General features: G+C 39.0%; 1 long non-coding RNA gene across 1 annotated transcript; it reads right to left on the minus strand.

The window, feature by feature from the left end:
* Positions 1 to 1,956: 1,956 nt before the first annotated feature.
* Positions 1,957 to 5,374, minus strand: LOC127353086 (uncharacterized). The gene is made up of 3 exons (XR_007881227.1): positions 5,254 to 5,374; positions 2,960 to 3,075; positions 1,957 to 2,775 (listed from the first exon to the last, which is right to left on the minus strand). It is a non-coding gene; the product is annotated as an uncharacterized LOC127353086 (long non-coding RNA).
* Positions 5,375 to 11,869: the final 6,495 nt, after the last annotated feature.

Genomic DNA, 11,869 nt, shown 5'->3' on the forward strand with positions numbered 1-11,869 from the left:
CTTGACTTACCTTACAAGAGAGATTGTGCATTTCCTGTTTTCGCCACTAAACTTTGGAGTAGTTCTAGGATGTTGCACTAAATATTTAATTTACTTTCAAAACTAGTTTATTCCAAAGACAACTTGTGCTTTTTCCAAGGTGTTAGTGCTAGTTGTTAGCATTTTATGTTACCTTTCAGCACAACATAATGACACTATACATGCTACTGAATTAATTATTATGTATTTGTATTTTATTTTAACTTTATGACATGTTTTTTTTGTTGAGATGTAATGCAAATGTAAGTATAAACCAGATTCATGAATATGATAAATAATAGTTTTAGTTTTAACTAACCAGGCAAAAACATCAGGAAAACACTTTTGTTTGCAGTGTGGCCTGAGATGAATTTGTGCAAAGAGAGAATATTAGACTTTTATTAGATATGTGTTAAAATACAGTTTTCAAGAGAAAGACACAACATTGTCTATGTTTTAGTTAATTATAATAAAAGAAAGTGCTGCATCTTTCCCAGGGAAAAATCTTTTTGTCAACCTTTTATCATCTGCTTTTATAAATGCTTGTGACCACCAGGTGGCGTTGGGGTGCAAACATGCCCTTGAAGAAACCAGAATAAGTCTTACAGCCATTTGTCAGCATTTAACAAGGTTCTCTCCGTCCGTCATTCTTTCCAGTGAATGGCCTTTACTTTCAGTGTTTCTCTCAGCTTTTTACATTTTCCTGCTCTCCTGTCTTCTCTCGTGTCACGGGCCTGGCATTGATCTGTCTCTGGTCTTCTCTGAGCTCTCATCCTGCAGGTTTCATAAGCTGCTTGGCACAGCTGTTCCTCCACATGTGTCTGCTTATGTCACTGTGCAGCGGCTTTCAAGTGTCAAGTTGAATGTATTTTTAAATGAATACAATAATGATACTGTGTTTCACTGTGCTAAAAAAAATTGCTACCATACCTTATTAAAATAAAATTAAAATTCAATGTTCCAAAGAATGCAAATTAAACTCTCACCAGCAATGAACCGGATTGTCTAATTCAAAACTGATACATAGTGTGCACATCAAATTTTAAACCTATTTTTTGACAGAAACAAAACCAAAATGAACATTTAGAAAGTAAAACCTGAATTAAACTAGCTAAAGTCCTTTGAAAATTGTGTTTTTATTCACTTCACCAGAAATAAAAGATATGCAGAAAAAATTTACAAGTGGGAAACATTCACAGGAGGGTCATTATCTGATGTGAATGCCTGATCTGAAGATCCAAAATGTCTCAAAGTATTGAAAAAAGCACTTTTTTTTGTTCTCGTGCCATGATTATAAGCATGTATTCAAAGGAGCAATAAGCAACTTGGATGAAGTCCATGTTTGTGGTGTTGTAAATCTCAACTCTGCTACCAAAAATGCAAACAGTATAGAGTAACTAATTGTGTTTTATGAAGAAATAATTTACTCCTGATACTGATTGGACACCACCCACTGTCCACTCCCTCAGATGTGTTTGTATCGTTGGCTGTTTCTTTTTAACCACATGCCTCTTACTAAATTGCAGATTTCTGCTTCAGATTCTTGTTTTGGATAGAAATGTGCATCTTCATACAGGACACCTCTTTTATGGATTGTCTGGCCTGGTCAGAGAGAATGAGCCGCTGACTGACAAACGTTATCCAGCATCAGTTTGGGACAAACTGACTCCTCCTTCCTGCCAAAAGTCTAACAAGAATGAAAACATACAAGACAGGGAGGAGGAAGCATTTTTGAGATGCCATGAAGCATTTAAGTGAAAATTAAGGTCTTGCTAAAGTGTCACAGCAGATTGTTTTGGCTTTCACTGAATTGAAAAATTGCAACGACAGTTGAGAAAAGATACAACTGTCCATTTGTGTTAAAAGATTACTTTAGAGCTAAAAGAGAGTGTCAGAATCACAAAAGATGGTATAGTTATTTGTCAAATATACCCACTCTGACAAATGTTTGACCTCATCTGTCACAAACTTACTTTACAAGCAAAGCACAAAGCAATTAAGTCAGCACTATTTCCAGCCTCTTTGAGTTTCAGAACATCAGTTTGCTTGTTAACCTTCAATATAAGTCTGAGCTGGGTTGTGTTGACATTGGCTTTAGCTCTTACAGGCAGGCTCTGAGTCAGACTCAGTGGAAGGGACATGCCTGTTTGTTTTGGACTTTACTCTGCTACATTATCTACAGACTCCATCAGCTCTCGACATGCAGTAAGTGGCATGCAAAAGGACAAACCTCGAAAACCAGGATGTTTTTAGGTGCATGCATCTCTCATCTCTCAAGTCAGTGCAGAAGTTACAACCTGAACATAAAACCTCTGCTTGATTGGTGCATCCCAGCTGTTGGATTGAATCCTCCACGGAATCAACTTCTCTCTAATTGATGTGGTTCTCCGCAAGTTCCTGCTTTGTTATTTTGGCAACATAGTTGGTGTTAAGCTGTGGAGCTGCTGCACTTCTCAGGGTTCATGTGCAAATCAAACAGTGTGGGTGGTACCATGATGTCTTATTATTTACATTTTCAGTTGATACATTTTTACAGACACTTCATACAGACACTTTGGGTGATGGTAAATGGAAAACAAAGTTGCTTGGAGCGAGCCACACAACACAGCCGGTGGTGTTTGTGCTCCCAGTCTTAAAATTTTTGACGTCCTGGGAATGAGACTCAACAATCAACTATCTTTCTCCAGAATGGTTGACTCCACCTTTAATTCTCCTGGAGTCTGATGTCTGACCAAATGACAATTAGTCACCAGTAACCTGTAAAACAACAGTTTGGGATGTTTTTGTTCTGGTTATTGTTAGGAAATAGAATGCACCAAATTAAAAAAAGCTGACTCCATTGACTAATTAAAAAAAATATATATATATATTTTGTGCCTGTATTGTAAAAGTATCCTCTGAGATTCATATTGAACACGTGTAACACTCTGTGGTTACATACAGCTGTCAGAGAAGGTTGGAGGTGGGTCCCAGAGGCCATATGTTGGGGTCAGGAGAGCAGTGTAATGTGCTGGGCTGGGGCCAGGGTGAGAGTCAGCCCTGTTGCTGCAGACGGTCCTGGAGAAAGAAAGGCCCTTCAGTCACAGGGACATACAGTAACAGCTGGTTAAGGGAGATAGATGATGATAGAGTTTTTTTGTTACCGTGTGAACACCCTGTTCCCCACTGTACAGAGTGCATAGGCTTTTCCTTGTAAATGTTCACGTTGACGAGACTGACAATGAATCATCATCAACTTTTGCCTCAAGATTGAAAATCATTAGGATCATCCAGTTATTCTCTCTTGTGTTCATTTCTAAAAAATAAATAAATAAATAAATAAACTGGAAAACAAAAAAGACGGGAACTGACTCTCATCATTCACTTGAAGTAGCTGACTCATACAAGACTTGTTCATTACTAACATGCACCTATAGGACTGATTTCCACAAGCCATGTTGTTTTGCAAATAGTATGATTAATTTATGCATTATAGCTTTTGTGTCTCTCCTATTATTTGCACCCTATGAGCCGGTCATAACAGAATATGCAAATCATACAGCCAAACAGCAGAGAAGTAATATATGCTGAAGGATTCTTGTGAGAAGTTTCTGTTGCGATCATAGCTGTGGAAAATTTTAATGTCAGTGTTGTAAGAAAGTATTGTGACACTGGAAGATCTAACTGTCTATAAGTCAGTCTCTGAGATAATTTAGTTGCACCCTGTTAATATTTCAGGAAGAAGAATTACCAGTGAACTAGATAATTATCCTGATGACGGATTGTTGCTTAACCCTGGATATTAGCTAATGTTGCTTAATGTCTTGTATAGCAGTATTGTCTCACCTTTCAGAATTTATTACAGGTCATTTAACTAATTTTAAAGCCTTTTAAAGCATCCCCCTGATCTTTTGTCTGTTAGCTGCACATTATCTTCCATCTAAATGTCAACTTTGCTAAGTATTAAATAACAACGAATGAGGAGAAAGAGATACATCTTCGAGCTACATTCCATTCACAGTAGGCTCCTTATACCATATAATTAGATTTACATTAACTCTTTGTAGGGAGGCTCTTACAGACCAACCTGATCATCAAGGAAACATTTTTAGTGGCTGTTAGGAGAAAACAAAAGAGGGACAGCACCTTATGATGTCACAATTTAGCTTAGCTTCCTCAAAGGTGTGCCAATCAACATTCATATTCCCTCTAAAAGGATTACATGTACATTACATTTCACATTTATTTTGGAAGTATTTTGGAACTCTTCTATAAAAGAATAGTTTGGGATATAAAGTGGGTAAGTTTGATACCACTTTCATGTCTATAACCTAAATATGAAGAGCCAGCAGGCACTTAGCAAAGTCGAACATTTGTTCATTTACTGTAAAGACCAAGCTCAGGAAAACTGAGGAAAATAATGAATTGTGAACCAGAACCAAGGGATGCAAACCAAAAGACAGACAGTCTAGTCACACTGTAGCTGGGATTTTAAATACAAATCACATTTTGTTGCATTTCACAATATAGTTCTTATTTTTCTCACATTTTGGAATGATAGTTTGGGTTGCACTTTTTGTTGGACGGTGTGTGATCCTACATTTCTCCTTGTGTTTTTATAAGCAGACTAAATTAAGTAGCCCAGAACAGACAAACCAAACAACGCAAGTTTCTCCTTAAACACTTGGAAGGCTGTGCTGTGATCAAATGGTTGCAATCTGCGACCTCGCCATTAGATTCAACTAATTATCCCACACACTGGTCCTTGAACTGTTTCTTGGCTGGGAGAAGTGACTCTCTGGAGTCTGATGACAAGATTCCAGGGAAGCTTGTTGCTCATGACCACCTCATTGCAACTACAGAAATCAAAGTAGGACTGTCTGTAAACTGTGCTGGATGTTTAATTATTTTACCACTCATTTTCATTTTCTCCACCAAGAAAGCTTTGCTGCTCATGTTTCTACTCCTAAATGACTTTTCAAGTAATGTAGCGGAGTTCACAGATCTTAACAAATAACTTGGTGAGTACCACGCTATTATTAGGGTCATATGGCCAAAAATAAGATCCAAGCTGTAATAAACGTATACTTTAAGGGTACATATGGGTTTAAATAAGGTCTGATATGGTTTAGAACAGTATTATGTAACTACACAGATTCTCAGCCTTTTCCCATCAAGACCCAACACTACAGCAACTGATTTATAGTGATTGCTACTGATTGAACGTTAATTAACCCAACACAAATCATTCCTCACCTCTCCACAGACCCCCACTAGCAAGCCACCTCCCCCGAGGGCTGCCTAGACGCCAGCTTGCCTCTGAAGTCATTGCGCAGCTTATTTGGTTTTGTGGCTTGACCAGCAGAGCAGATGATTCCACTGGTCCAGAGCTGAGTGAGACTTTCACCCGCTCCTCCTCTGTGAGAAATGTGCCCTGCTTTGTTACTCCCACTGACTGGAACACTATTGTCATGGAAATCTCTGTTGTGTTTTGCTTGTATGCGTGTGTGTGTAATACCCTGCAGTGGGGTGGGACAGACTACAGAGTGAGCCAAGTACAACATAGCGGAGGTCTAATATTGCCTCCCGCTCTCCTTTCATCCCTCCCTCCATTGCACCTCATCTTTCTCCCCTCCTTCACACCAGTTTCCATCCTCGCCATCCCCTCATCCGTCCTAATGCCCTCTAAAACCACAAACAGAGGCCAAGAGTCCGGGCTGGGAAGGAAATCCCCGGGGAAGGAAATCACCCATCACCCCTCCCTGAAAGCTGGGGAGGACATGCCTTCAGATCTGGTTTGTGTTGTGGCTCTGTCCAGCTGATAGGGTGGAGCTCTCCCTCCAGGGTTTATTAGGGTTTTGTCACTACATGAAGCAGGGAAACAAATTGCATCAGTCTGAATGCGCACATGCATGAAAAATGCAAAACAGGCTTTTGTTTCTTTTCTTCATTGGAGAATATGACAAATATTCCACACAGTGATGATGTTCTGTATGTTGGCAGTCATTTGTTTTTACAATTTGCCAAAGTTTCAGTTCTTGTTATTTTTCGAAGGCGGGTTTGTGATTAGGGTGAAAAGTTGTGCAAGTTCTCCCTGTTGATTTTGGAAAATGGAGGCACCAAACTGAAATATGACCAGGGGAAGTGTGGTCCTGAGGTGGTCCTGAAGGTGTATGAACAGGGTGAGGTGGTGGTCAGATCAAGGCGGGCCGGGGTTCAGCACACACAGAGACGTGGTATGCAGGAGCTGACTGGGAAGTTATTTTAAGGAAGAGCGCTTCTGGAAATTCACTCAGAGCTGTCTGCCTATGCTGCTTTTCATCACCAACGTTGCTATAGGCCACCACATAACAATTTGAAGTCATACAGTGGATGGAAAAGAACTGTGTTTTGCAGTAATATTCAAAAGCACTTTATAATGTGTACAGCATGTCAGTTTATCAAATAAAATTACTTTTTTGCAGCAAAACAAGCTGTAAACACAACACAGATGCAGCAGACATGGAGATATATTACTCACTCTCCATTTAGCTCTGATTTGGTCTCCACCAACTTCTAAGGGAACTAGCTGATTTTAACGCTGGTGAATGCTCCACTATGTTCAACAGCTTGTTGCTAGAGTTCATCAGAGCTTGTTCGCTGAGAACTGCTGTGTGCTGTGACCGGAAATGACGTTGATAAAAGTGAGACTGAACCAAAACAGGCTGCATACCATAGGCCTTAAAAATCCCAGTAGAGCTGAGGGGAGTTGCAGAGTCATGTGATAATCCTATGCGAGTCACTTCACATTAAACATAGTGATTTGATCCATTATTGAAAATGATGACTCTATAACTCTAGCTGAGTGTTATGCTATATGTACTATAACCCTGTATAAGAAAAACATAAACTAAAGTATCCATTTTAAAGAAACCAGAAATATGTGAATTATCTACCCTCAGGTTGTGTTTCTATTCTGTTGATACACCTTTATAAGACTTTAATATTTGTATTTGGTATATTATAGATGTTTTTTACTTGCCATATTGAGATGAATGATATAACAAAGAAAATGTGTTATATAAGAAAAAGTTCAAGAATTTGATTGTTAAACAGCTGTTAAGTCAATAATAAAGAAAATTAGAAGAAAAATTGTTACTCGCTTAAATGAAAACTGAAGTATATCAAGGTTGGTGGACAACATGAGGCATTAATGAATACATTAATGAATTGTCACCAATGTAACAAAGGAAAGACAATTATCTTGGATACACTGGATCAAGGCCACTAGCAAAGTCTTCATATGTTCTTCAGATTCAGACCATGTTGTATGTGTGTACAGCATGTTTAACTTTGGTTTATTTCTTTGATGTAATCACAACAACAGTTTTGTCACATTAGTGCTTTGAAGGAAATGTTGGGTCTTATATTCACAAGATGTTATATGTATTAATACTTCTCTTCCTGTAAGAACTCACATGATAAACATCGGGAATGGGACTTGTTTAAAAAGTGGGTAGATGTTTCCTCTGCTCTTTTCTCTGGAATAGTCAGTGGGATATGTCTAATTGCTGGTGATATCTGTTCACAGTTTAGTCTCCAATTGTCCAGGAATGCCTAAAACCACAGTCAAAGGGAGTGTGGGGAAGAAAGAATCACCGAGCTGCAGACTAGAAGGGAAAAATGTTGGCATGCCTCCACAGCCGAACAACCAGGGCAGAACGTTCTTTTTTTCTTCTTATCTTTTTCCCCTTGCTCTGTTTGAGCTCTGACATTTGCACAGGGCGTGATGTGAGCCTGCGTCAGCTCGTACAGTCCTGCGTTGTGTCACATTCTTATTTGTGCACTGTTTGATAATTCTATCTGGGAGGTGTATTTTTCACACTTTAAATTCACCTTTGAAGTGTTGTTGGCCAAGTTATTAAACTTGTTAAATGTTGTCTTCACTGGAATGATAAAGAGGTCTTACAGTTCTGGGCTGGGTTTTGGTTTTGTTTTGTTTGGCTTTCCTCTCATTAAGCACTCAAAATCAATGTTTGGGTATAAATCTGCTGAAGTAATAGCATACATCATCATATTACTGATGGAATATTTGACTTTATGTAACCTTTCCATCGTTTAAGAAGATGACCCCAAGTGAGTGCCTTGCCTAAAAAATAGCTCTCAGATGCTAACAATAAGAACCTTGCAATTTGTTTTTTTTATCATCAACAATATCACAAATAGGAACAGTGTCTCATGCTATGTTGTCTTCCTTCTAAAGCATTTTGACCGACTAGCTGCCTGCAGGAAACTGACTGGCACTCTTGCTCTCAGACTTTGCGTATAGTGATGGATGTTTTTTCTATGAGGGGATAAGAATATCCTTCCAACATTAGATATCCACCATTTTCAAAACTGTGTCAGTCTCTTACCAAAACACTGTGTGCAATGAAAGTAAAACTCGCTAAATATGAGTAATGCTGTACTGTATGAAATCATCTGTTTTCTGGAAATATGAAGCAAAACTAATGTACATCAGGGAGCAGTGAATAGCAGTGCATGGATGTCTGTGTTGTTGGAATAAAACCTTTTAATCACGCTTGGCTGTATACTTTCTACAGTCTGATGTTAGTTTTCCAATGTTGACGTTTGCTCTGTCCATTTCACGGACAGAATAGACTGTCCATGGGGAGATGGGGGTGGGGGCAGTTTGGTATGAGCCAGTCTGGCCAAACTGGATGGCTGAGACTCATAATTATCACAGTGATTCCCATGTCTGTTTGATACATGTATTTTTCCTTTCCACTTAGATTTAAGAGTTGTTATTGGCCTGTGAAACAATAACATATCTGCAGGGGTTTACTGATCAATGTCAGTCCCCTTATGATTTTTTTTTTTTTTTTTTTTGGCTGGTTGCTTAGATTTATGAATTTCAAAACTAATTTTCTTTGGCATAGTAAAGCATTCCATCACTTATACTACCTGCAGTACAAACACAATGTCAGAAGCAAGCAATCTATCAATCAATCATCAATAGCAATAACATTAATGCTGGATGCATTCCATTTTGGTGTGCAGGTTTCAGGTGTTCACTTATTGTGCATGTTGGCTCACTGGCTTTGCTTACTGGCACTCCTGAAGGACCAGTGCATAGGACTTAGTGGTATGTAGCAGTGAAGTTTTAGATTACAATAACTGAACACAGCTCGCATCTGGATTTCACAAGCTGGGCATTAGAACTGGCTATGAAGACTGAAAGAGAAACTACGGTGGCCACCATGGCCCACGGCGTCTGTACATAAAAACAACTAATTCTAAGGTTACTAAAACACAACCATTCTCATATTAAGGTGATTATACACTGATGAAAACAATCCCACACACTGGACCTTTAAAGGATTTTGTGCCATCTAGTGGTGAAGTTGCAGATTGCAGCCAACTGAATACCGCATAACTTCTAAGCATGCAGGAGAAATTATGGTAGCCACGAGTCTCAAGAAAAACACAAAAGGCCCCATCTAGAGCCAGTGTTTGGTTTGTCCATTCAACATGGTCCCAGTAGATGTTGATTCAATTCCTTATTATTGTACATGTTTGTTTAATAACTGAACCTTGGTCTACTGTCATTTTGCAAAAGAGGCTCCTGGGCAAAGAAAGTGTTCAAAGGTTTAGTTTTGGCTTACTGTGTCAAAAAGAGCCTGTGAATATGTGTTAAAGGTTGTCTACAGTAAAGCAATAACATGTTTAAACGAAACAAACGTCACTCATAAGTGTAAGAGAGAAAAAGAGGGATGTAAAGAGAGAGAGAGATGGCAGAGAAGAGACTTTTGGATCAGACAGTGAGATAATGGTTTTGTGTGGCTTTTGTTTCCTAAAGCAGGAATGTTGTTTACAGGGATTGAACAGCTTCTCAAGAATGCAGACTGCGCTCTGAGGAAATGGTTGTTGTCTCCAGAGGGAACATCTACAGCCAGGCTGCAGACCCAGAGGGAAAAGGTTGACAGGGGCAGACTTTATGTGTAGTTCAAGAAGCCTGTGGAACTATTTCGTTCATATTAACAGATAATGTGATGATATAACGTACCTGTTTACAGCCTCACACAGCCAGAATACAAGCTCAGTTTTCATGCTGATATTTACGTCTGGGAAACATCCTCTGAGAATCATTTGATCTCGGTCTGATATGTACCAGATCATCTTACCATGAAAAAATGATAACATGACTTGCTGCTTCTCAGAAATTGCTTTGTACCTAAATAAAATGAGACTGAGTCTGCAACTTTATGGCCTAAATCCTGCCTCAGATTTATTGAGAAACTGATCTTGGTAGATACTGTATTTTAGAAGAATTTCCAGCCACATGTTGTTACAGCTTGAAACTTGGAAGCAGTGACACTAATGTCAGCCGAGCAATTGGTATGATCATCCAGTTAAGTGAAGGAACGGTTTGTGTTTATTCGTAAGTGAAGAAGACGAATGTCAGTCATGCGTTGCTCAGCCTGCACTTGAAGTTGCGTCCGTCTCAGGCAGAATCATCCGAGGTGAGTTGTGTGATGGCTTTACCAGCTTCTGTGATGGAAAGTGGTTCTCATTTCAGCAGGGCTGCAACTACTGTTGATGATCCTTTCAAAGCCATTGGTGGATGCTGGTTAACTGGTTTGCTCTTTCACATCATTATGTGGGTCGCAGAGAATAATAGGGGGTTAGAAAATTGTTGTTAATGAGCAGTTAATGACTTTAGAGACTGTGAAGACGCCTCACTTTTACTGATCTGAATTCTCTGTAACTCAGCGGGTATAGAGGAGTACTAACAGAGCAAACTCCAAACTCTTAAAGGTTTGGTGAATTTTATTGAGCTCCATTTTAAACAAGATGCTTTAATTTCTTCCAGATTTAATGTTTGGGTGGTTTTATTGTCCTGTTTGTATCTCAGTTGCAACTGAAACATACTTGTAGCAGTCTTGAAATTATCTTTTCAGCACTGTGACTTAACATCTTGACTTCATTAAGAAAACTGCTCACTAAAGCATATTTATTAAACACATATTACTCAACATTAGGAGTTAAAAGATATTTTTAAGAAGCAGGATGTCATTAAACTTCTTCTTGGCTCACAAATGGTGAAATGACCACTCATCTCCAGGCAAAACTCCCTATTGTATCTCTGCAAGAGGTAACTTGCATCATTCCCCTCTCAATATATTCCTCAATCTCATATTTTCCTCTTGTAGTCACTGTACTTTTGCTCTTGACAAAACACTGTCTTAATATCTTCTTTGTCTTTCTGTATTTTTTCCCAGTATCATCAGGGCACTACCAACCTTTAATGGCATTTTATAGCCACCTTTCAAGCCTAGTATTAGTATTAGTATGAATATTTTTTTATTCAAAACATGAATGTTGGATGGAATATCACTTTGAGGTCAGGTTGTAATGGATCCTGCAATACTTCATCTCTTCAGCAGCTCGTTAGATGAGCAATCTTTGGCAGCTCTTCGGGGCCTTTAGGTTGCAGGATGTGATCTGAAATTTCCACAGCTTCTCTAGCAGTCACACAAATCATATCTTAGTTGTCTTCTGTGCATTAGGAATTTTGCATCTTTATGGGGAACTGTCCCTGATAGCAGCCAAGTCAACTGGACTCCGTCATGTCCAAAGAACGTAATGGCGACTAAGGCCCGACACTGAGTCAAGCAAAGGTCAAAACACCCACAAGATGTCCAAGGCAAGTCCAAGATAATAGAGACTGGACTGTTACTTTAGCATGTAATGCTGGAAAAATACTGTTGCCACTGATATTCTCGAGTTGTAAGCTCAGACATATTTTAATCAGACATACTTTAATTTTATGTGCATGTCAAAGATGTAGACATTGGAGCCCGGTTAGCTCAGTCGGTAGAGCTGGCAGCCC

This window comes from Dicentrarchus labrax, unplaced genomic scaffold (genome assembly GCF_905237075.1).
Source record: "Dicentrarchus labrax unplaced genomic scaffold, dlabrax2021, whole genome shotgun sequence".
Lineage (NCBI taxonomy): Eukaryota > Metazoa > Chordata > Actinopteri > Moronidae > Dicentrarchus > Dicentrarchus labrax.